Source organism: Adiantum capillus-veneris, chromosome 3, assembly GCF_014529385.1.
Source record: "Adiantum capillus-veneris isolate H3 chromosome 3, ASM1452938v2, whole genome shotgun sequence".
In the NCBI taxonomy this organism is placed as follows: domain Eukaryota; kingdom Viridiplantae; phylum Streptophyta; class Polypodiopsida; order Polypodiales; family Pteridaceae; genus Adiantum; species Adiantum capillus-veneris.
In genome coordinates this window covers 116,042,169-116,065,703 of record NC_140933.1, presented here as the reverse complement: position 1 = coordinate 116,065,703, position 23,535 = coordinate 116,042,169, and the positions used below count along the sequence as shown (strand labels likewise).

General features: G+C 40.4%; 1 pseudogene; it reads left to right on the top strand.

The window, feature by feature from the left end:
- Nucleotides 1-21,957: 21,957 nt before the first annotated feature.
- LOC147461543 (uncharacterized) lies at nt 21,958-23,269 on the top strand (annotated as a pseudogene).
- Nucleotides 23,270-23,535: the final 266 nt, after the last annotated feature.

Here is a 23,535-nt window from a genome sequence, read left to right as displayed (position 1 = left end):
TTTTCAATACTCACAATTGTGAGTGGACGCGTTAAAGCTAAAAACCAAACCAATCTTAAACTTGTACACCGTAAACCATAAACTAACCAGAAACTAATATTAGATCGATCGTTAATTAGGTCACTTGTCGTAAACCCTAAACCTAGAAGATTCTTTATACCCTCGAAGATAAATAAACTTGCCCAAGGTAACCCCAAAGGTGCTATCCACAAACTAGGTTATAACAAAGGAATAACTTGATTGATCCTTATGAGTTGTTTAATCAATACAACTTTTTCATACACACCATGGACTTCCAAATCAAAGAGAGAGTATGCTCTATGATCCATTAAATTCAGCATAACATGTGCTCTAGTGGCACATCACATCACATTGAAGACCTTCCTTCAAAGGGTCAATGAGCCAAGAGAACTACAGGGAGAGAGGGAGATCAAGAGGAAGAAGAAGTATGTACAAGAATGAGACATAATACTTGTATTGATCATGTAGATAAGTATAGCATGATGAAGCTTAATAGCTACGGAGGCTATGAGAGAGAGAGAGAGAGAGAGAGAGAGAGAGAGAGAAAAGATTAAGCCTTTTGAGAGCCTAGCTTTGTAGCTTTCACATAGGCCTTCTCTATAGGAAAAGTCTACATTTTTGAGCTCCTTAACTCCTTGACGGGAAAACATTCAACATAATAGTTGGAGATCTCCTTGTTTTTGATAAGGCAAGTAGCTTGTTTTTAGAGATCACATCATTTTTCGAGTTATTAAGAAAATACTCTCACTAGATCTCTTTTAAGGTGTTGAACCCATTTTAAACCTTTCCTTTAGTTCTTTATTTCTTCTTGCATGTTGAAGGTCCACCTCTCCTAGGGGTTCTCAAGTCACATTGAATATAGTTCTCGCACTTTATTTGAGACATTCAAGATACATTTCTAAGCGTGTTTTGTCGTGTACCAAAACATTTAATTCCCATGGGAATTTCCTTGGCACTTCTAAATGTTGCATCTCCCTTTGGCACTCTTAGATCATCCAAGGCACATCTTAAAGTCCCCTTGTAACATTGCCATTCCACACATCATATTTTATTTCTTTGATTGGCCACTTGAAAAGAGTGACAATTAGTTGAGTAGACTAGAATTCATCTTTATGACATTTTTGTCCACATTATACAAAATCCTATAACTGTAGTGTACTATTGGTCACGTGCAGGTTAGGCTTTAGTATTCGGGATTAGGTTTTATAGTGAGGAGTGTTTTAGATCATGAGCTTGTTGACTTCTTTGACAACTTTACTAATCTTAAACTTGTATACCCTAAGACATAAACTAACCCTAAGTCTTAATCTATATCCTACCTAGCACAATCAAGCTTAAGAATACGTGTCCCTTTTTAGTTGCTAGCCATGGTGGAATATTCTTGTTGAAAATGACAACTAGCCATACAATTGGATTTACACCATCTATAACCAAGCCAAATTGCAGATTGCTTGGATTCTTCGCAAAATTTGGCCACGTATCAACAATGTGCTCCAAGTCACACTATCCAGAAGAATCTTCATCACAACATCTAAAGATTCATTCTCCTTGTGCCATGATGATAGAGCGGCCATTGATTTGTATTAGAAGAAGTGATCGATGCAAGGTAGAAGAGAAAAATGTATGAGAACTTTGTATCATACTCTTTTTCTTTGAAGATCTTTTTGATATCTATCTACTTCACACTTAAGACATGTCTTCATGTTTTTACATATTCCTCTCTAAACCAAATGCAATCATTAGGACAAGCATGAACATAATTATAATCCATCCCTAAATTATGTAGGAACTTTCTTGCATCATCTCTTGAGGCTAGTATCATAGTATTAGCTAGTAATATGTGCTTTTCAAGCAACTTACATAAAAAAATCAATAATGTAACTTTAAAAAACGATCATTGCATAATTGTACAGTGTAAGTAGTCACTCAAAATTTTCTAAGACACTAGTGTTACTCCATCCAAACTTTTCTTACATATTGAGAAGGACCAAGAGAATCTTGAATATAGACACTCTACCTCCCTCCTATAGTGGTGTGTCGGCCTCATGTTTCGTGTCATCATCATAAAAAAGTCTAACAGTCCATGATTATCTCAATCATATCGTCAATCTCTAGCTTAAACATCTCTTGGTTGGGGTGGTGATCCACGCTGTTGAGAAGTTTGCGGTCTTGCCAAGAAAGCACCGGGCTTTTGGCTGTGAGAGTTTATAGAGAACTCCAAAAACTGTAAGGAGGATTTATACCATAGATGCCATGAAGTCTTAGGTTTGGAAGGAAGTGCAATCAAAGAAGGCCCTCTCTTTCTCTCTTGTACTCACACATACAAAGAAAGAACAAAAAAGAGTATATCATAACAGCACAAAAATGAAAACATCAAAGCTATGGTCGTATTTTATCATGGGTAATATGAAAGGGTTAATAGATGAGTTAACGACATTCAATCTTTGTCGATCAATTAAGCTCTGAATTATAATTTTGTGCTTACTATAATATATATATATATATATATATATATATATATATATATATATATATATATATTTGTCTAGTGATTGGGATTAATTGTGTTTACAGATCCTCTTGGTTCATAGCAAGATAACTACACTTATGTCAAAAGAAAAGTTATAGTCTATAAGGGGTAGTATAATGGGATCTGGTGAAATAAGTATTTCATTGAACCTTTTTGGGCCAAAGAGAAGTACTATACGTTGTTGGAAGTGTATTTTTTGGCTAATCCATACGTTAATTGTAATAAATCTCACAGAGTGGAAGCAATAGAAATTCACATGGTCTGGAATCTTCATCTATGATATTTTTAGTATGTGCAAAATGTAAATGTGAGAGAAATAAAGAAAAGAGAAATTTTTCTCCCAAGCTCTATTCTTGCTCGTATGCAATAAGGATACTGCGAGGAGAGATGTACCTGTAGTGTAAGGTCTCCGACCCCGAGCTAAAAGAACACCATTGTACCATGAAACAATTATAATGGAAAAAGTTACTATTTTTAGTAGTTTTCCAAATTCTGTCAGTGTCATGATGTTTAGAATGTTATAAAGATTCAAAATGTGAATTAAAATAATTTTTCTAAAAAATTTCCAAAAATAGTAAGTACTCGACCCGTGGACCACCCTTCTCATAGGCATTGGCAACCTGAGCCAAGCCCCCACTTTCCACCCCCACATTCACACTTCCTTGTGTGTCCTAATTACTACCACAGTGGTTGTTCAACATAAAAGTTCCTTGATTAGATTCCGATTCACAGGTTCGTTAAGACAACCCTTCAACCAGTATTGCAAAGCGGCACCAAGACAGAGTTCTAGTAAAAATTCTACTCAAACTTATTCATTAAAATTCCAATGTTCTGGAGGTACAACATCCCCCCTCCAGTGATAGTTTACTCTTCCCGTTGTCGCCTAGCTGTCCATACAACTAGGTATGTCCACCGCATAGAAAGCACGACATGCACATTAGAGAGCAAGACGTGGGTTCCCACCGCTTAACCAGCAGACGTGGGTATCCACCGCTTAACCAACAGTCGTGGATTCAAGAGCCCTTAACTAGGAACTCTGCCCCCTGTGATAAAGAGGGGTTTCGGACTAGTATTAACATTGGAAATAGAAATGAACATGCCGAGCTAAATTTTCCGTAGCAGACATTCTTTCCTATTTCAAACAGTATATCCATCAACCATTCTTTCCTACTTAGAATTTAATATACAATTGAATTCAAATGCCGAGGTTTCCGTCGGATTTCTCCAACATGTTTAGGGATATGTTCTTGCCTAGCTTATTGTATGCATTGTTAAACAAACTTAAATAAAATGTGACCTACCTCCTCCATTTCCTCGTCATTGGCCCGTGAGATGGCCGGTACTTGGTCGTCCATGGGAGCTTTCCCCTTCCCATTCACGTTGCTTGTTCCTGCCTCGCGGTCGCGGGCACCACCGAAGTGAGTTCTCTTTACCGGGGCCATTTTATACTCACTACTTAATTGACAAACTCGGAGAAAAAGAACTAATGTCCGAGAATTCCATAACAATCAAGATGACAAATTAGAATCACTGAACAATCCTTCTTATACGAGAGGGTTAGATTTTCTTCGAGACATAGCAATTTTTATGGATAATACTTTACTTGTCTTATGGGACCTGGCTCTAAAATTTAAATACTTGGCCTAGGTAATTAAGAATTTTCAGATTTTTACTAATTAAATTACAAGAGAGATGAATTAGACATGCTTAATCACCTTCCTGAAGTAAGTAGAGAAAAGCAGAATCATCATATGCATAGGTGAGAGGATATTCCCTTCCTAGTGGATTAATGACGGATTAATTTTTTTTAATTACATCCTAATCTATGAATAAATTGAATCCAACTTAGTTACTCCTATATTGTGTGGTAATAGAATGAAATTGACCAAATCCACATCATTACCGGCTTGACAATTAATTACTATGCTGACTAGCGAGAGATTTCTTCTTACTAATCATGCATTAATCTATCATTAGGAGAGATAAAAGGCTTGTATAATTAACTATTGGATGATGATTATGTAATAGAATAATGATATGGAAAATTAGAGAGCAGCTATTAAGAAATATAGCTATGATTAAGCATAATAGATGAGGAATTAAGAGGATGATGAAGAGATTTGTAGAAAAGCATAAATTAAATCGACATTACCGTGATTATGGGCTGAAATCTACTCAAATTTTTGATCCAATGGAGTTCTCAAGATGAGAATCGGGCAGCGCTTCCCTCCTTTGCTTCTTCTCCAAAAACTATGTGTGCCGACAACACCTCCCCAAGGTGTGTGTGTGTGTGTACTGAGTGGGTGTGTGAGCATGTGTGTGTGTGTGTGTGTGTGATCACACTCTTAAATAGGCCTCTCCATGTTGAAAATTGAACCTAGCTGCTATAAGCATTTGAATGAGCACTTGTTGGAATTAGGGTTGCAGAGAAACACACATAGCTTGGAGAAGACGAAGGAAGCTCAAGGCACACAATAGAGAGTGTGTTACTTAGTGTGCAATCGAAAGATAGTTAGCCCTAGAGTGATGGGCGTATATATAATGCACGGGGGAAAAAACCTCCTAAAGAGGGAAAAAATGCCCCGGCGGTCCTAGTGTGTTCACACACATCACTACCACATGTATATGGTAACAAATCCCCCTTGGAGTGATGCGGTGAACGAGAGCTGGCACATGAGTAAAGGGAAGTGCCATGCCCTGAGGACAGGATCAGTCCACAAAGGGGAGTAAGCCCAAAGCTTTGCGGAAAGCTTCAAGCTTCTCATGAGACAATGCCTTTGTGAAAAGATCTGCAAGGTTGTCTTGTGTTGGCACATAAGCCAAGCTGATCTCTCCTGCTGAGAGCCTCTCCCTGACATAGTGGTAATGCACCTCAATGTGCTTTGTGTGAGCATGAAAAACTGGGTTCCTCGCAACTGCCAATGCGCTCTGACTGTCAGTGTAGATAGTGTTGGCAGTGTCCTGTCCAACACCCAAGTCAGCCATAAGGCGTCTGAGCCATACACACTCAACCGTAGCTGTGAAAACTGCCCTGTACTCAACCTCACAACTCGAAGTGGCCACAGTAGGTTGCTTCTTGCTCAACCATGATATACATGAACTGCCAAGCATGAAACAAAAACCACTTGTGGACACTCGCGTGTCAAAACAGCCAGCCCAATCTGAGTCCGAAAAAGCATGTAAGTCTGGCGGCAATGATCCCCCCTTGGGATAAAACAAGCCAAGATGTAAAGTGCCACTAAGGTAGCGGAAAATCCTCTTGACAGCCTGCCAATGCTTAGACTCTGGGCTATGCATAAATCTGCTGACCTGCGAGACTGCAAACTGAATATCTGGCCTCGTGTTGCATACATAAATGAGGCAGCCAACAGCAGTTTGGTAAAGAGTGACATCAGCAGGATCGCCAACATCATGTAGACTCAACTTCAAACCTGTTTCCATGGGAGTGGCAATAGGTTTGCAATCCTCAAGTCCAAACTTACATAGCAATGTCTCTATGTAACTTTTCTGACACAAGGCAATACCACCATCACACTGCTTAAACTGTATACCCAAGTAATGATGCAACAGCCCCAAATCTTTCATCTTGAAAGTAGCATTCAAATCAGCCTTAAATTCAGCAATATGTCTCTCATTTGGTCCAGTGATCAGCAAATCATCAACATAAAGAACCACAATGAGAAATACATCATCCTCACGCTTTACATACAATGTGCTTTCTGTTGGACTGTTACGAAAGCCTCGTTTAACCAAATGAGTGTCAGCTTTCTCATACCAAGCACGAGGAGATTGCTTCAACCCATACAAAGCCTTTTTACATTTGCACACTTTGTCCTCTTGTCCTTTTATGACAAAACCGCGAGGCTGCGTTACATAAACTTCCTCAAATATGTCACCATTCAAGAAAGCAGTAACAATGTCTGATTGATGTACATCCCAACCAAAATGAGCTGCCAATGCACATAGAAAACGCACAGTAGTCATACGACAAGTGGGAGCAAAAGTCTCTTCATAATCTATGCCTTTTTGTTGTGCATAACCCTTTGCAACAAGTCGAGCCTTATGGCGATCGATCTCACCATCCGGCTTGCGTTTCAACTTGTAAACCCACTTCGTACCAATGGCCTTTTTGCCAGGAGGCAAATCACATAAAGTCCATGTGTCATTCTCTATAAGTGCATCATATTCTGATTTCATGGCAACAATCCAATTTTCTGAATTCTGTGCTTCATCAAAAGACAGAGGCTCCTCAACATCATGTAAACTAGACACAACCAAAGCATAACAATCTGATGCATAAGATGCATGGCGAGAGCCTGAACGAGTACGACTAGATAAAGGTGCATCCAATTTACTGTCACGCAAAGTGTGCACCAGCCATTTTGGCATACCTCTAGCCTGCTCATTTTTAGCCCTTTCCTCATCAAGTACATCATGTACATCTGCATCAGTAATAGGCTGTTCTAAAACATTTTCAAAAACCCCCATAGGCTGTACATTTGCCTCATTGGAACTTACATTCGTATTTCCACCACTGAAAAGAGGCAACAAAGTGTCATAAATGTCCTGTGAGCTTACATTACTGTCTCTAGTACATGACAGCAAGGGCTGAACAGAATCTTCCACAAACACTACATCCCGTGAAACCAGAATACGTTTTGTTTGTGGATGATACAACCTGTAACCTTTGCTTTCAGCACTGTAACCAACAAAAATACATTTGACAGCCTTATCATCCAATTTTCTGCGCTGCACTTGTGGCACCAAAGCATATGCCAAACAGCCAAAAACACGCATGTGCTCAATAGAAGGCTTTCTATCATGCCATGCTTCATATGGAGTAATAGACTGCAAAGCTTTCGTAGGACACCTGTTAAGTACATAAGTGGCACACATGATGGCCTCAAGCCAAAAAGAATGCGGCAAAGCTTGACTTTTGACCATACATCGTGCCATTTCCGTTAGTGACCTGTTTTTCCTCTCAGCAACACCATTTTGCTGAGGTGTATAAGGCACTGTACATTGGTGTTTTATCCCACGACTAGCCAGAAATGCATTAAATTCATGAGACATATACTCCCCCCCTCGATCGGAACGGAGGGTGCCCATAGTACATTTTGAGACATTTTCAGCCATAGCCAAAAATTGTTTGAAGCACATAAAAACTTTGGACTTCGCTTTAAGCGGAAATACCCATGCATGCCTGGAGTAATCATCAATGAAAGTCACGAAGTACAGGTAATTGCCCAAGGACGGAGTTTGCATGGGCCCACAAACATCACTATGCACAAGCTGTAACCTGCATGTGGCCCTAACTGAACCATCCTTTGGAAACTTAGAACGCTGCATTTTACCCAGAATACAGCCTTCACAAACATGTTTGACAGGTGCTTCAAGAGGCGGCAAAGAAGCAACCATATCAGATTTCTGCAAACGCAGCAAACTGGCAAAATTCAGATGACCAAAACGTGCATGCCAAAGTTTTGCATCTGAAATAGCCCTTGAATCTGCAACAGCATTTGCAAAATTTTGTCCACACTTGTCATACAAAGTGAGCTTATACAGCCCATGGCACAAAAGCCCAGATGCAACAATTTCATCACCAAAACTGAGATCATGAACTGTACATCTGTCATCCACAAATTTGACTACAAGTCCAAGTCTAGCAAGTGCGGATACAGACAAGAGATTCTTCTTGATCCCAGGTACATAAAGTGCATCAACAAGTGTGAAGGAACTGCCATTAGCAGCAGTGAGCACAATCTTTCCGACTCCCTGAACTGGATAAGAGGCGTTGTTGGCACAAGTGACTGAATTCCCATGAGGGACAGACTCGTGAGAGGTAAACAATTCATGATGTGAGGTAATGTGCTTTGTAGCACCACTGTCGAAATACCACACATGTGAATCTGCAGCAACTGACAAGCATGCATCATGGACAGCAGGATTGTAAGTGCACTCTGCGCTAAAAGCCCATTCTGCATCAACATCAGCATCACAATCTCCTTTCACAGAAGACTCAACAATGGCTGCATTTGTAGTGGAACCAGCATTTGCAGTGGAACCACCCTCTTTCTTCTTAGCCTCTTTGGCCTTCAACTTAGGACACGACTTGATCAAGTGATCATTGGATTTACAATAATGGCAATGCATCTTCTTTTTGCCCTTATCACCAGAATTGCCAGACGAAGTGCTGCCACCAGAAGCATTAGGAACAGAATTTTTGCCACTCACAGCAGAACCATAAGAAGTGGATGCATTACTGTTACCACCCTTTCTTTGAGAAGCAATAAAAGCCTGTTCAACTGCACGCTGCCTAGTCCTGTTTTTTCTAGAAAGTGACTCTTGCAACAGCAATGTGCATAATGCATCAAACTTGACAACTTCAGGATTTCCTTGGGTCATCACTCTCCAAGTACTAGCAAAAGTCTGGTAGGAATCTGGTAAGGCATCAAGAACAGTTTGCACAAGGGAACTGTCCGAAATGACTTCACCTGCAGAAATGAGTTGCTGATTGATATCCTTGACACTAGCAAGGAAAGTGTCCATATCATCTTCCTCATGCATAATCTTTGACTCTAGCTCTTTACGTAGCAAAGCAATTTTAGCCTCATTGCGGCTTGCATAAAGACCTGCTAGAATATCCCAAGCCTGTTTTGCAGATTTTGCTGAACGAATGTGAGGAATAATGGTGCGCTTCACAGACAACGCAATCAATGCATGAGCCTGCGCATCCTTAACATCCCAACGAGCTTGTTCTGCCGTAGGCAAAACAACTCTAACAGCTGCAATCCTTGCAGCAAGACCTGCAACATCCTCAACATCGCCTACATCTTCAGAACCAGGACGTACATCAATGCCCTGCACAATGTTCCAGACACCTTTTGACACAAGAACATGTTGCATCATATAAGCCCACATAGGGTAGTTGTCCCCATCCAACCTGTCCTCAACAGCAAACATCTTGAACACATCTGTGTTGTTGTTGTCAGCCATGGTAAATGCTGCACCTGATGTGAAAACTGCCCGAAAATAGGAGAAATGGAGCGGGAACAACTTGTGCTATATAGCACAAACCGTAGAAGACTATAAGGCACCTGTTATGCAGAAAACGGCACTGACAGAAAATCTGCACAAAATGATGAAATAGCCTGTGCAGTACTGCCCGTAGTGGAAACGGAGGCCGAAATGAGCCCAAATCAAAATTCTGAGCAGACCAAGCTCTTCGAGCTTGCCCAAAATATTTGTCGACCTGCGAACGCTCGCCAAAGCTCACTGAAAACGGAGAAAGTGAGCAGGCGTGTGCTGGAGCAGCTGGCGACTTAGCCCGGGAGGACGTGACCTGCTCTGATACCAATTGTTGGAATTAGGGTTGCAGAGAAACACACATAGCTTGGAGAAGACGAAGGAAGCTCAATGCACACAATAGAGAGTGTGTTACTTAGTGTGCAATGGAAAGATAGTTAGCCCTAGAGTGATGGGCGTATATATAATGCACGGGGGAAAAAACCTCCTAAAGAGGGAAAAAATGCCCCGGCGGTCCTAGTGTGTTCACACACATCACTACCACATGTATATGGTAACATCACTCACTTCATGCATGGAAAGTCTAGTTACATGCCTACCAAGTGTCCAGTTAGCTAATCTAACTGACTCTCACACTCACTCTCAAGCTTGGAAACTCTCCCACAACTCCCAAAAGAAGAGAGGGCGCCCCCTAGCTGCTAAAGCAGGCTCTGAGTGGCCTGGAACCTGTTCCCACACAGCCTCGAGCCTCGGTGCCTCCCCGCACAACCTTAGGAAATTTTACTTTTAGGCTAAAACGGGCCATACGAGTCGGAATTTAATGCCGTAAATTGCTATACTAAGCTCTAACGGTGTATCTATCCGAGTACCTGCCATATTTAGCAGCCCTCGGGTTTCGAAAATGTATTTTTTCAAATTCGGGGTACAGGTGCAGTTTTTCGAGACGATCAAAACCCGAGAATCAAACCATGCTTGCGATGTTCGCCTTGTCTGGCAATGCCAAGATCTGGTGGAAACAACATTGCAGGGACTTGGATATCAAGGGATCTTCCTAGTCATGGGAAGACATCAAGGCTATTGTGATAGAGCGATACTTACCACCCGCTCACAAAGCCTTGAAGATGAATGGGTTTTTCTCACTTCGACAGCTGACTTCTTCTGTCGAAGAATACTACTCGAAGTTTGTCACACTTTGGAGATATGCTCCTAGGATGACATTGGAACAACAAGTAGCACGGTTCTGCCAAGGACTCATCGACCCCTTGAACAAACGACTAGAAGCTCTCAGGCCAGCAACTCTGCAAGATGCCTTGCTAAGGGCCAAACCGTTGGCTAAAGAGATTCAGAGGACTACCCAAGATAGTCAATACTGTTTTTCAAAGAGGGCCAAGACAGACAACTGGAGTAACATACCAATCAACCCTGTATACGACCATCATCCTGTAATAGCTACTACGGCAGCTACCGAGTTTCCCAATATAAAATGTTTTGAATGCCAGGAGTATGGACATTACAAACGTCGATGTCCAAAAAGGATTTCCCAAATATCCGGTGCTAATAATGTACCTTTGAACGTCAACGGGCAAGGTTAACCAAACGAAAGAGGAGGCCGAGGAAGAGGAAACATAGGACAAGGAAGCGGAGCTTTCGCTAATGCCGTAGTGAGACAACCAACTGTGGGTGACGAAGCTGATGAGAGAGCAGCTCTGTATGCTGCAACTGCTAATCCTAGTGAGCAATAATTCAAGCACCAGAATCTCATCAAAGTTCAGCAGAATAAAATGCGTAAAGCTAAAGACTATTCTATTATCAGAGGATGTCTTTACTTTAGACAAAGGATATATGTACCTAAGTAGTTAGCATAGAGTTTATCCAGATGTATTCTTGAGATGAGGACATCTCAAATTTTTCACGTTGGGGAGGATGTAAGGTCTCCGACCCCGAGCTAAAAGAACACCATTGTACCATGAAACAATCATAAATGGTAAAAATTTACTATTTTTAGCAGTTTTTCAAATTTTGTCAGTGCCATGATGTTTAGAATCTCTTAATTCCTCATCTATTATGCTTAATCATAGCTATATTTCTTAATAGCTGCTCTCTAATTTTCCATATCATTATTCTATTACATAATCATCATCCAATAGTTAATTATGCAAGCCTTTTATCTCTCCTAATTATAGATTAATGCATGATTATTAAGAAGAAATCTCTCGCTAGTCAGCATAGTAATTAATTGTCAAGCCAGTAATGATGTGGATTTGGTCAATTTCATTCTATTACCACACAATATTGGAGTAACTAAGTTGGATTCAATTTATTCATAGATTAGGATATAATTAAGAAAAATTAATCCGTCATTAATCCACTAGGAAGGGAATATCCTCTCACCTATGCATATGATGATTCTGCTTTTCTCTACTTACTTCAGGAAGGTGATTAAGCATGTTTAATTCACCTCTCTTGTAATTTAATTAGTAAAAATCTGAAAATTCTTAATTACCTAGGCCAAGTATTTAAATTTTAGAGCCAGTTCCCATAGGACAAGTAAAGTATTATCCATAAAAATTGCTATGTCTCGAAGAAAATCTAACCCTCTCGTATAAGAAGGATTGTTCTGTGATTTTAATCTGTCATCTTGATTGTTATGGTATTCTCGGACAGTAGTTCTTTTTCTCCGAGTTTGTCAATTAAGTAGTGAGTATAAAATGGCCCCGATAAAGAGAACTCGCTTCGGTGGTGCCCACGACCACGAGGCAGGAACAAGCAACGTTAATGGGAAGGGGAAAGCTCCCATGGACGACCAAGTACCGGCCATCTTACTTGCCAATGACGAGGAAATGGAGGAGGTATGTCACATTTTATTTCAGTTTGTTTAACAATGCATACAATAAGCTAGGCAAGAACATATCCCTAAACATGTTGGAGAAATCCGACGGAAACCTCGGCATTTGAATTCAATTGTATATTAAATTCTAAGTAGGAAAGAATGGTTGATGGATATACTGTTTGAAATAGGAAAGAATGTATGCTAGGGAAAATTTAGCTCGGCATGTTCATTTCTATTTCCAATGTTAATACTAGTCCGAACCCCCTCTTGATCACAGGGGGCAGAGTTCCTAGTTAAGGGCTCTTGAATCCACGACTGTTGGTTAAGCGGTGGATACCCACGTCTGCTGGTTAAGCGGTGGGAACCCACGTCTTGCTCTCTAATGTCCATGTCGTGCTTTCTATGCGGTGGACATACCTAGTTGTATGGACAGCTAGGCGACAACGGGAGGAGTAAACTCTCGCTGGAGGGGGGATGTTGTACCTCCAGAACATTGGAATTTTAATGAATAAGTTTGAGTAGAATTTTTACTAGAACTCTGTCTTGGTGCCGCTTTGCAATACTGGTTGAAGGGCTATCTTAACTAACCCTGTGAATTGGAATCTAATCAAGGAACTTTTATGTTGAACAACCACTATGGTAGTAATTAGGACACACAAGGAAGTGTGAGTGTGGGGGTGGAAAGTGGGGGCTTGGCTCAGGTTGCCAATGACTATGAGAAGGGTGGTCCCGATTGGTCGGGAACTCTCCGTCCCCATAGTACTATAAATTGACGCTAGTATTACTCATTGCCCCAAGAGCGGCGAAGTCTGAAGTGTACGTGCCTCTGAAAACTATGGGGAAAAATGCACTCGAGACTTCTCTCCTCTTGGAAGGTGGGTTTTAGGACCGATAATTGATTAGACACTCTTCCCCTACGAGGTGGAACTAGATCTCGATGCTAGTAGGCTCGAACTCGATTCACTTGGTGATGAGAGATCGTCCGCTAGTTGAACCCAAAACCACTTTGTTTGCTTCCGCTGTAGATCTAGTGGCCACCAGGTTTACCATCAGATCCGTCGTTTGAAACGACGGGGTGGGGACCTCACATGTAGCAAGGAGAACCTAGATTTTGTAGAGAGAGAGAGAGAGAGAGAGAGAGAGAGAGAGAGCTTTGGTTAGAGAGTGAGAGAGAGAGCTTTGGTTAGAGAGGGAGATAAAATTAGAGATGAAAAAGAAAACAACAAGAAACGAACAAAATATCAAAGTAAAACACATCTTACTTGACAAACCCTTCGGGAGTTATTCACCATTTTGATGGAGAGAGAAGAAAAAAGAATTCAAGACTTGATTGATGCACCAAGTTTAAGTCCTTCTTTGATTAGAGTTGATGTTCTAAGGATAGCTTACAAGATTGTCTAGTCTTCCTCTAGGAGCAGGTGTAGGCTTAGGCTTATGTTTATGGCTAAGTACAATCAGGTCTCAATCCTCTCACTCTCTCATGAATGGTTTTCAAGGAAGAAGAGGTCCCCTTTTACAGGTGAAGGGAACCCCTAAGGGTTACACAACAAAGAGAAGAGCCACTGTGAACATAAATTGACAAAGTTTGAAATGGGTAGTCCCTGCATGATGTGAACATACTAGGATCCACCATTTTGATCATATCTCCTCATATCATTTTGATCATATCTCCTCAATCGTGGCTCCAAATTAAAAAGTAAAAATAGGGGAAGAAATTTCAGCTCATAAGCTACGACCCTTATTTTATATAAATTTTGCAATTTGGATTGGAACCTAGTGTAAAAAAAGAACCAAAATATGATATCTTTGTGGTAGCAAAAGTCTTCTTGTGATCCCCTTAGCTTAGACTTTCACTTGATTCCAATGGACGCCTCATGCAATATGAAAGCATGACATTGCTCCTTGAAAGAGGTTTATAATCATCCTATTAATAATGCATTAAAATGAGTGCATCTTTGAAAATCATGCAAGCTAGTGTCCCACTAGCATTTGATTTCTTCCTAGTAGCTATTTAAAAAGCAATAAAAAAAACATAGAATATATATATATATATATATATATATATATATATATATATATATATATATATTGGAAGTTACCCTAGATATATGATTTAGCTAGGATGTGAGATGATAATGAGATAGCGGAAAGAAAGAACGAATGTTTTTTGTCCCCAAGTTAAAGAGGCGGAGCTATTGACACTTTTTTCCATATAGGACTTTCTAACGGTCAAGTAAGAATATGTTACCCTTGAGATAAGTCATAGGATGAGACGAAAAGCTGATTATTATACTTAGATATGCATATGTTCATTATTGAAAATATACTGATGTATCTAAAAAGTTACAAGATAGATCTTGTAGCATTCGTTTTCACTATGTACGTGCCACACCATGACATCCACCCCCTCTAAACCTGCACATCCTCTGGTATGTGCCACATATGATTTTCTGCAGTTTCAGTTCCCTTGTAGAACTTCCATGATTTCATCTTCAAGGCTAACTTGGGCAAATGAACCTTTGAAACCGGAATTGGCCGCAGATTCCAAGGCACATGAGGTATTGTAAAACTTACCATAAGAGCTACAATAGAAGGATCAACACATCCTATCTCATGTGGCTCAAATGCAAAAGCCTTACTAAGTTTTTAAAGCATTTCTTTAAAGCACTTTGTCTTGTCCTATGTTAGAAACTCCTTGCAACCAATCTGCAACTCTTGAAAATACTCCTTTGTGAAGGTGTACCCAATCTTTTTAGTACTCCTCAAACTTGGTTGCAAAGAACCCTCTTTTCCCAGTTGTTGAGTGGTAAGGTTGAAGCTACTGGTTTTACCTTCTTTGCTACACTCTTGTATTTAGTCTCAACATGGACTTCTGGGCCAACTGTTTGCTTAAAACATTGGTTTTTTTAAAGGCTTCTATTACTTGATACATTTCCATAGAGCATACTTCCACAAATTCATTTTCAAGATGCAAACTAGACTCCATTATAGCATCAAGCTCACCCATAGTATCTACAAAAGAAACTTGTTCACAAAAACCCAAAACATTTTCATTGTGCTCAAGCAATACTTTTTTTGCCAATTCTTTTTGCACATTACGTACATTTTTTACCAATTCTTTTTTCACATTACGTACATATTTTCTCTCATATCTCTTCAAGTCCTGAAACTCTGTAAAACATACCGATCCATGTATTGTTAACTGTGAGTTTGCAAAAGATACTTTCCTTATTCTTGGATCAGGCGAGAGCCTTCTTTGTTTTGTACCAATGTAGTCCCCTTTACATCGTGAATAGTGGCTCCTAGAAATGGCCTCAACGTCTTCATCGTCATTTGAAAAATGCACTTGCTTCACTCTTCCAGTGGACTAATATCATCCTACTACACATTCATCATCCTACGTATCTCACCACTACATCCCTTGCGTCTTCCCTTGCGTCTTCATGGTTTCACCTTCAGCCTGTGGACGAGCAACCTCAACAAGAGTTTGCCTCTTTCTCTTGATGATGTCAATGATCTCCTCATGGAATTCATGCTTTGCAATGCCAACGACTTCTTCCATAGTAAACTCAATCTTGCTATTCAAAATCCTATCCTCCAAGACTTTCTTTAAATCTTTAGCTACCTCAATATCAGATTGTAGTTTATAAGTTGGGCCTTTTGGCTTACCTTTTGTTGGATCTCTCTTCTTTCTTGTTGTAGACTCCTCCATAAGTATTTCAGGTGGAGATGCTCCTTGTGTCGGGGGTGTTTAAGAAGGCATGGAATCACTTCTTCCCCCACTTTTAGAAGCTCTTTTTGATGATCCTTCATCAATATTCTTGTGTCTGCACTTCTCTTCTACAATAGATTCATTTTATTGGCATTTTGTAATGTAGGCATGCACTGACAATGAGTCCATTGGATCATTCCATCCTGTTTCTATGCGTATGAAATCCCCTGCCTCATGTAGGATCTCCTTTGTAAGCTTTCTTTTCCTACAAAGTTTCATAACATTTGGCCACAACTTATCATCATCGTTATTCATAGAACCCTTGGAGCGGCTCGATCTTTTCTCCAGAGAATGTACACACACACACACACACACACACACACATATTAAAAGTTACCCTAGATATATGATCTAGTTAGGGTGTGAGATGATAATGAGATAGTAAAAAGAAATAACCAATGCTTTTTGCCCCCAAGTTAAAGAGGCGGGCCTATTGATTCTTTTTCCCATAGTGCTTTCTAATGGTAAAGTATAAATATGTTACCCTTGATATAAATAATAGGATGAGATGGAAAGCTTATTATTATACTTAAATATGAATATGTACTTTATAGAAAATATACTTATGTATCTAAAAAGTTTCAAGATATATCTTGTAGCATTCGTTCCAACTATGTACGTGTAACAGCACGACAACACTTTCACCCTTCAAACTTGAAGGCGCTTTAGGAATAGCAACCATGTTTTTTGGTTGAGCAGATCTTTTGCAAACATGCCTTATGGCTTGTAGAATTGATATCTAATTTTCCGTAATTGGAGTTCTAATGAGTTAAACATTGACGGTTTTCAATACAAAGCAAGTCCAATAATTAAGAAAGACTAGTCTTACTACCGTCCTTCACACATATCAATGAAATGTGATTGGAAATAACTCAATCTATAATTGATGGATTGAACTCTCCATATTCACAAAAGACATGCTCATGCGTAAGTCATCTTGTTCAATGAACATTCCATTTTCAATTGATTACATTGGTCGAGAGATATACGTCTCGATCAGATAGTCACACATCGTGGTTGCCACTCATAAAACCTGTGGACACATAAATTTACTTTCAAACTTTGCAAAAAAATACAAATCATAACTTAAACCAAAAACCTAAACCTAAACTGCATCATGAATGTGCCTCAAGGGTCCCGCCCCTATATAGTGTGTGTTTGCAAGGTACCTAAAAACCCCTCTGTTAAAATGTTGACATGAATAGATTGACTTCTCTTTTTTGAAGCATTAATTGCTTTTTTTTTGGCAAAATGGATTTATAGAAACCCTCTTGTTAATGCATCTTTGTAAAATTGCTTAAACCCCTCTTGTAGAGCTCACATGATATATTAACATCATATAGTGGACCCACTGAGGAATGTGTTATGCATCGTTTGGAAGCTTGGAAGAGAGCATTGTCGTACAGCTCTACTTTCATGAAAAGAAAAAGAGCTGAGAAATGTAAGCTAAGCTTCTTTGAAGTCTACACATTTAGTGAGTAGTGATCAGGGCATGTTAAGAGGCCAAGCTTAATGATTAATGTATGCCAGATGTGGCTTAAAAGGGCCAACAGATGCATGCCTTAATGATGCCAAAAATGAGTATGCATGAAGTGAGTACAGATGGGAGATTATGATCTAGAACTGCAGTGCTTGAAGTGTTATATCGGCCTGTCTTTACGGCTCGTCTATTAGAGATACGATGAAAAAGTTATGGCAGTTTGAAGTTTAAGTCGATTGCAGATCCGTACCGGATTGGGCAACTATGGCTGAGGTGACAAAATTGAAATGAATGCATGACCTGAAGTGCTCACTTTGTGGAGCATGTCGGTCTTTTCAGATCAGCGATCGGAGTTCCGGTTGCCAAGATATTGACCGTTAAAGATTCACTGGGGGGCCGGTTCCGTACCAGTCCGGTCTGCTCGGTCGGTGTGCCATCTGGAAATTTTGCAGCCTCAATAGGGTTTGTATGAAGTTTATGCATTTTGAGAGGTCTAAAGGGATTTACGGATCGTCAGACAGAGTCCGGCTTGATCAGATAATACGGCTTGAGGCCGATGACAGTTGCCGGCGCACTACTGAGCCGGATAATTTTGGCATTATCTGAGAAGCTGATACAAGCAATTAACAACCGAGTGAAAAAGGGAATGCCTTCTGGTAAGTGCAATCACCTATACGTGCATCTTAGAAGCATGTGGCATTATTTGAGATGCTGGTATACGCAGCAAAGTTCACGAAGATATTGTAAATCAATGACTGTTATGGGAAGATGTTGTGCTTGGCAATTTGTTTTTGATGCTCACTTGTAGTTGGCAATGATTCGGCTGGTATGCGTATCAAATAAGGTGCCTTTATGTATGCCAAGAGGGGAGTTGTTGTGCTTGGCGATGCTTTAGTCGATATGTATGCCAAATGGGCCACCCGCACAAAAGATACAAAGGGCCAATGACCGCCCAAGGTGAGGCAAGTAAGCTGAATCCATCGAACTCGGTAAGAGAATTCATCAAGGGCACACAGAGCCTGAAGATAATTAAAGAAAATTTGCAGCTTATTGTTGGTAATTGAGGCAGTAGGATTGTTGGATCCCAACAGTGGTATAAGTTCCCTTTGTAATGATTATCAAATCCCCTTTGTAATGCCAATGATGTCTACCGTCTTTATCCAATTGTTTGAATTATGTATAGATTTATTAGTTGGTTAAGACGCAATGCGTTTCCACTTTGTAATTATGATGACTAGAACTCAATTAAAACCCCATGTACATTTTGAGCTAAGCTGACTAAAGTATAAAGGTCACCTGAGAACCATTTTTGAATAACATTATTTTTTAATTAATTCTGCATCGTACGAGTCTCAGAGAGAGAGAGAGAGAGAGAGAGAGAGAGAGAGAGAGAGAGAGAGAGAGAGAGAGAGAGAGAGAGAGAGAGAGAGAGAGAGAGAGAGAGAGAGAGAGAGAGAGAGAGAGAGAGTGATCTTATCCTCTTCGCTATGCGCATCTCCCTCACTGGATTGACGAAGCGACCACACCATCGCTGTAGCCTCTCCGAGAGCTACGCGCCCACGCCACACATTCACATCTCGAGCTGTTCGCGAGCGATCCTTCCACGAGCTTTTTTGCTTGTAAGTAGCACAAACAGTGTCTGTTTTCAACAATCAAGTACTTTATGGAACGAGGGAGAGATTAGCTACGCATAGATACTCATAGACTTAGGTTTCACACACTTTTAGTTTATGATTTGTGAGTCTATCGCGACTGTATTTGAGATAACTAGGGTTAAAATATGGTGAGATTGGACTTATAGGTAAGTGTATCCTAGTGAGAGGATGGTGCCTAGCAAGTTGAAGCGATTCCGAGTTCATTTGATGTGTAAACGGTGTTATGAGCGTTTAGGGATATATTGGGTTGGAGTTAACAAGGATTAGTGATTGATGTATCATAGAAGTGCATATGTGTAGGTTGGTCTCAGCCTGACAAGCTAACAAGATTGCCTCTGTGCACCTACGGGTTAGTCGTGTCACTGGATGACAAGTATGTTGTCTGTGTCGTGCTTGTGAGCATGAACAGGGGAGTAGGTTGTCCTAAAACATTGGCGCCGTTGCCGGGGACACAAAACCTTAAGTAGGGAGATCTACGTCACTCGTGTGATGGTTAGCTTACTTTAGTTTTGACTAGATAGAGCTTAAACTTTTAGAACAAGATCCAGGAGAGAGTATCCTGAGGTCTAGTGGATAGCCAGGAAGCCTGTGTCTTGCCGAGGGTCTGTGACTAGTTAGATTTAGTTAGGTAGGATAATGTGGAGTTATGGTTTTATGGTTTTGAGTGCTTGTTATGGTTGTGTAGAAATAGTGTAGAAAAACGTTGTAAAAACGCAAAATAAACAAAAAGAAGAAACAATGAGGCTGTTTGCTTGCCTTGAAAGAAAAACCCACACCATATACTCTTTAAGGGTGTGAATAGAGTAGACATTTGGATTTATGATCCAGCGCTTGAGAAAACGCTAAAATTGCGACCAAAACCAACAAAAAGAAACAAGGGATTGCCATAAGAAAACACTAAGTGAACCTAGAGAGGCCAAAAAGAGATATAACCACTAGCTTGGGACAAACTGATTGTGTCATGATGTACAACTGATATTCACAAGCTTAAGTTGAAGTGTCATAAAATTTGCATCACTTTAAGTGCATTTGAGTTGTGAATTTGCCATAAAAAAGTGAAATTTGTCAAGTGTTTGAGTCCAAGGTCAAAATGAGTCCAAATTCAGTAAAACTCAGGGGATAGACTTATATGGGCACAGGGAACATAACTGTCCAAAAACATTAAAAAAAATCACATCCCAGTTTCTCTCTGGTGAGTCTATCGTGATAGACTAGTGATTTGGAGATAGAATAACAATCTAGAAAAACCCTTTATACCATAGGTTTAACACATCAATACAAGGGTGCTCACAAAAATTGAGTGAATTTGGACACCATCTTGACCACCAAACCTCAAGACTGGTGTTTAGAGTCTGAATTCAGAGACAATGTGGCAAGAAGGCTTTGACCAAATGTCCAAACAGTGCACAAACTTGTCAATGCACTATACAGGGAGTGGGGAAACCAGCTGTGGAGAGAACTTGTGAAAAAGGCCAACACTGGAGAAATTTGTCAGTCTATCGCGATAGACTGGGGAAGTAGGGGCTAGGGACCTTATTTTTCAAATCCCTCCTAGGGATAGCTTTAGCAGAGCCTAAATAGCATACACACCAAATTTCAAGGTGTTTAGATCACTGAAAGTGAATCTAAGGCCCAGATAGAGAATCACGCTCTGACAAATTCCCTAAAATTGGCCCAAAACCCAAACTAAGTGTCCAAATTTCATAAAACTTGAGGGATAGACTCTAGAGAATAAGGGGAACCCAAAGGTGAAGTCACAATTTTAAATTGACTTATACTGAGGAATCTGTCCGTCTATCGCGATAGACTCAAAAAGAGCTGATTCAGACAGCAAATGGTGACTATACATTTAGGACATTCTTGTCACATAGACCCCAACCCTCATTTCACATTTGAAATTGGACCACCAAAAGACCCTGAAACACCCATTGGGGAAAAAAACACAAATTGGCTAAGACTGACCAATTGTCATAAAAAAATGATTGATGTACATAATTGAAAGATTTTTTCCTGGTTCAAGGAAGCCCTAGTGAACAGACTAACCATACATGTGTAGATTCCAGAAGGAGATCATCACATAGTTGAGCAGGCAAGAGAAGTCCATGTAAGCTTTAAGTTCGCAATACAGTTTTGAGTCTTATGTATTTAAGGTCAGGGCCTTTTTTTAGTCAGGAGCTAAAAGTGTCAAAAGTCAAGTAAGTACCACGTCCATTGAAGAGAGTGTAACTCAGGCAAGGCTAGATCCACTAGTATCGGCTAGATCCACTAGTATCGATTATTGAGGAGGGTAGTGATACTGACACTTCGTCAGACAAGTCCTTCTTCATGATGGGTAGTCAACAGCCAGAAGGTGTCTCCTATGAAGGACCAATGCCAGGGGGAAGCACCTCCCGAAATCCTTTGAACGATTCCAGGTTCACTGTAATATTCTTAGAAGGAACAAACGCGAGGGGAGTCTTAGTTTATTCTAACTATCGAGGACGCAAGTGTATTTGTATTGAAGAAAGATCGGCTTAGAGACCGGAGATAATTCGAGTCTATGATGATGGAGATAGATTTCGAGACGAAAAGGGGAACCACTATCTGATAGTTAGTAACCGTGAGGATTACAACAGATATGGAGATAACGTGGCGAAAGGGAAAATGGTTTTAGAAACCCAAGAACCGCCTCCAAACATTGATCGACCTGGAGCGCTTTTTATGTATGATAAGAAAACAACCAGGTTCTCAACCTATAATGAGAATGTGGGGATTTACAAGCATGAGAGCGAGGGAATAGTTTCTTACTTCCGATGCAAAGAACCCTACCCAAACTAATTAAGCAAAGACAAGGTTCTTTACTTATTCTCTTATGAAATTGCTATGGAGAAGGATATTTTTTTTGTTGATAGGTACGGGCGGGAATACACACGTGTTCTCCCAGAGGAGGTGAAAAAGGCAACGGTTCCAGGAGCATCAACATATGGCCCCGAAGAAATACCAAGAGCCACCTACATCCCTAGCAAATCGACAAATCCATTTTCAGAAGAGTATGACGTGGCCTCACATTCTACCCGGCAACCGACGTTCAACTACCAGGACCAACCAGCTACCCAGCCATCATTGCAGGCATGGCTTTGACAGAGTGCAACATTAGAACAAGACCGAAATCGAGATGGTTATCAAGCCGCATGAGGGATAAGGGATTTACAAGAACCACCACTCTATTCACGGTATCAAGGAGAGAGTAAGCCAAAGACTCAAGGGTCAACAGAGCCTGGAAGACCACCCATAGAACGTGTTCGGAGAGATGAACCATCTCTGGAAAGAACTGTTAGAAATTATGGCTTAGGAGCACCACAGGGAGAGGAACCTGGACACTACAAAAGACCAGAGGAGGTAGATCAACTAGGACGTGGAGATCCAATGATGAGATTTGTAGACCAACGTAGAATTATACCTTCTCAAGTGCAAAAATGGATAAACAAGAAATACACGGGAAACAGGGATCCGAGAGATCATGTAGCAGCCTTTGTGGGTGTAATTAGAGCTGAAGAGGTGTTAGACTTCCCTACCCAATTTGCAGGGTTTGGACTAACCTTAGAGGATGATGCAGCTACTTGGTTTGACCCTGTGGAGCGAAGAGACTTTGAGTCTATGGAGGAGGTGTTTGACGAGTTTATTGAGGAATTCTCACAAAGGGGAATAGCTCATAATACTGTCTCACAAATCCACAAATTCAAACAGAAAGAAGGGGAATCTGTGAGAAAGGAAGCCCTAAGACTAAAAAGATATATTAAGTTCTGTCCTATGGAAGAACTGCCAACTCAATCCAGACTTATGCTTATATTTATTCAAGGACTGAGGAATGCAGATCTCCAGAAGGACTTACATATGAAGAGGAGCACAACGTTAAATGAGTTAACTAAGGAGGCTCTTTACCTGTAGACAATTGCGCGGTCTACAAAGAGGGTGAATTCAAGGATCTCGACGAAGATTCATCCTCACAACAAAGTGGAAGCAAGTCCATTAAGACAGCACCAAAAGGAGAAGTAGCTGTAAGCCATGAGTAGCTTGTAGAGGAAGTGCTAAAAAAGATTAATTTGTATGCCAAACCCCAAGGTAAACAGCCCAAGTGGTGTGCTATTGAGAAAAAATGGACAAACCACGGGATGGAGGAATGTTATTATAACAAGGGATATGTGAGAGAGAGACCTTATACTCTCCAAGCTCAGGTAGCAT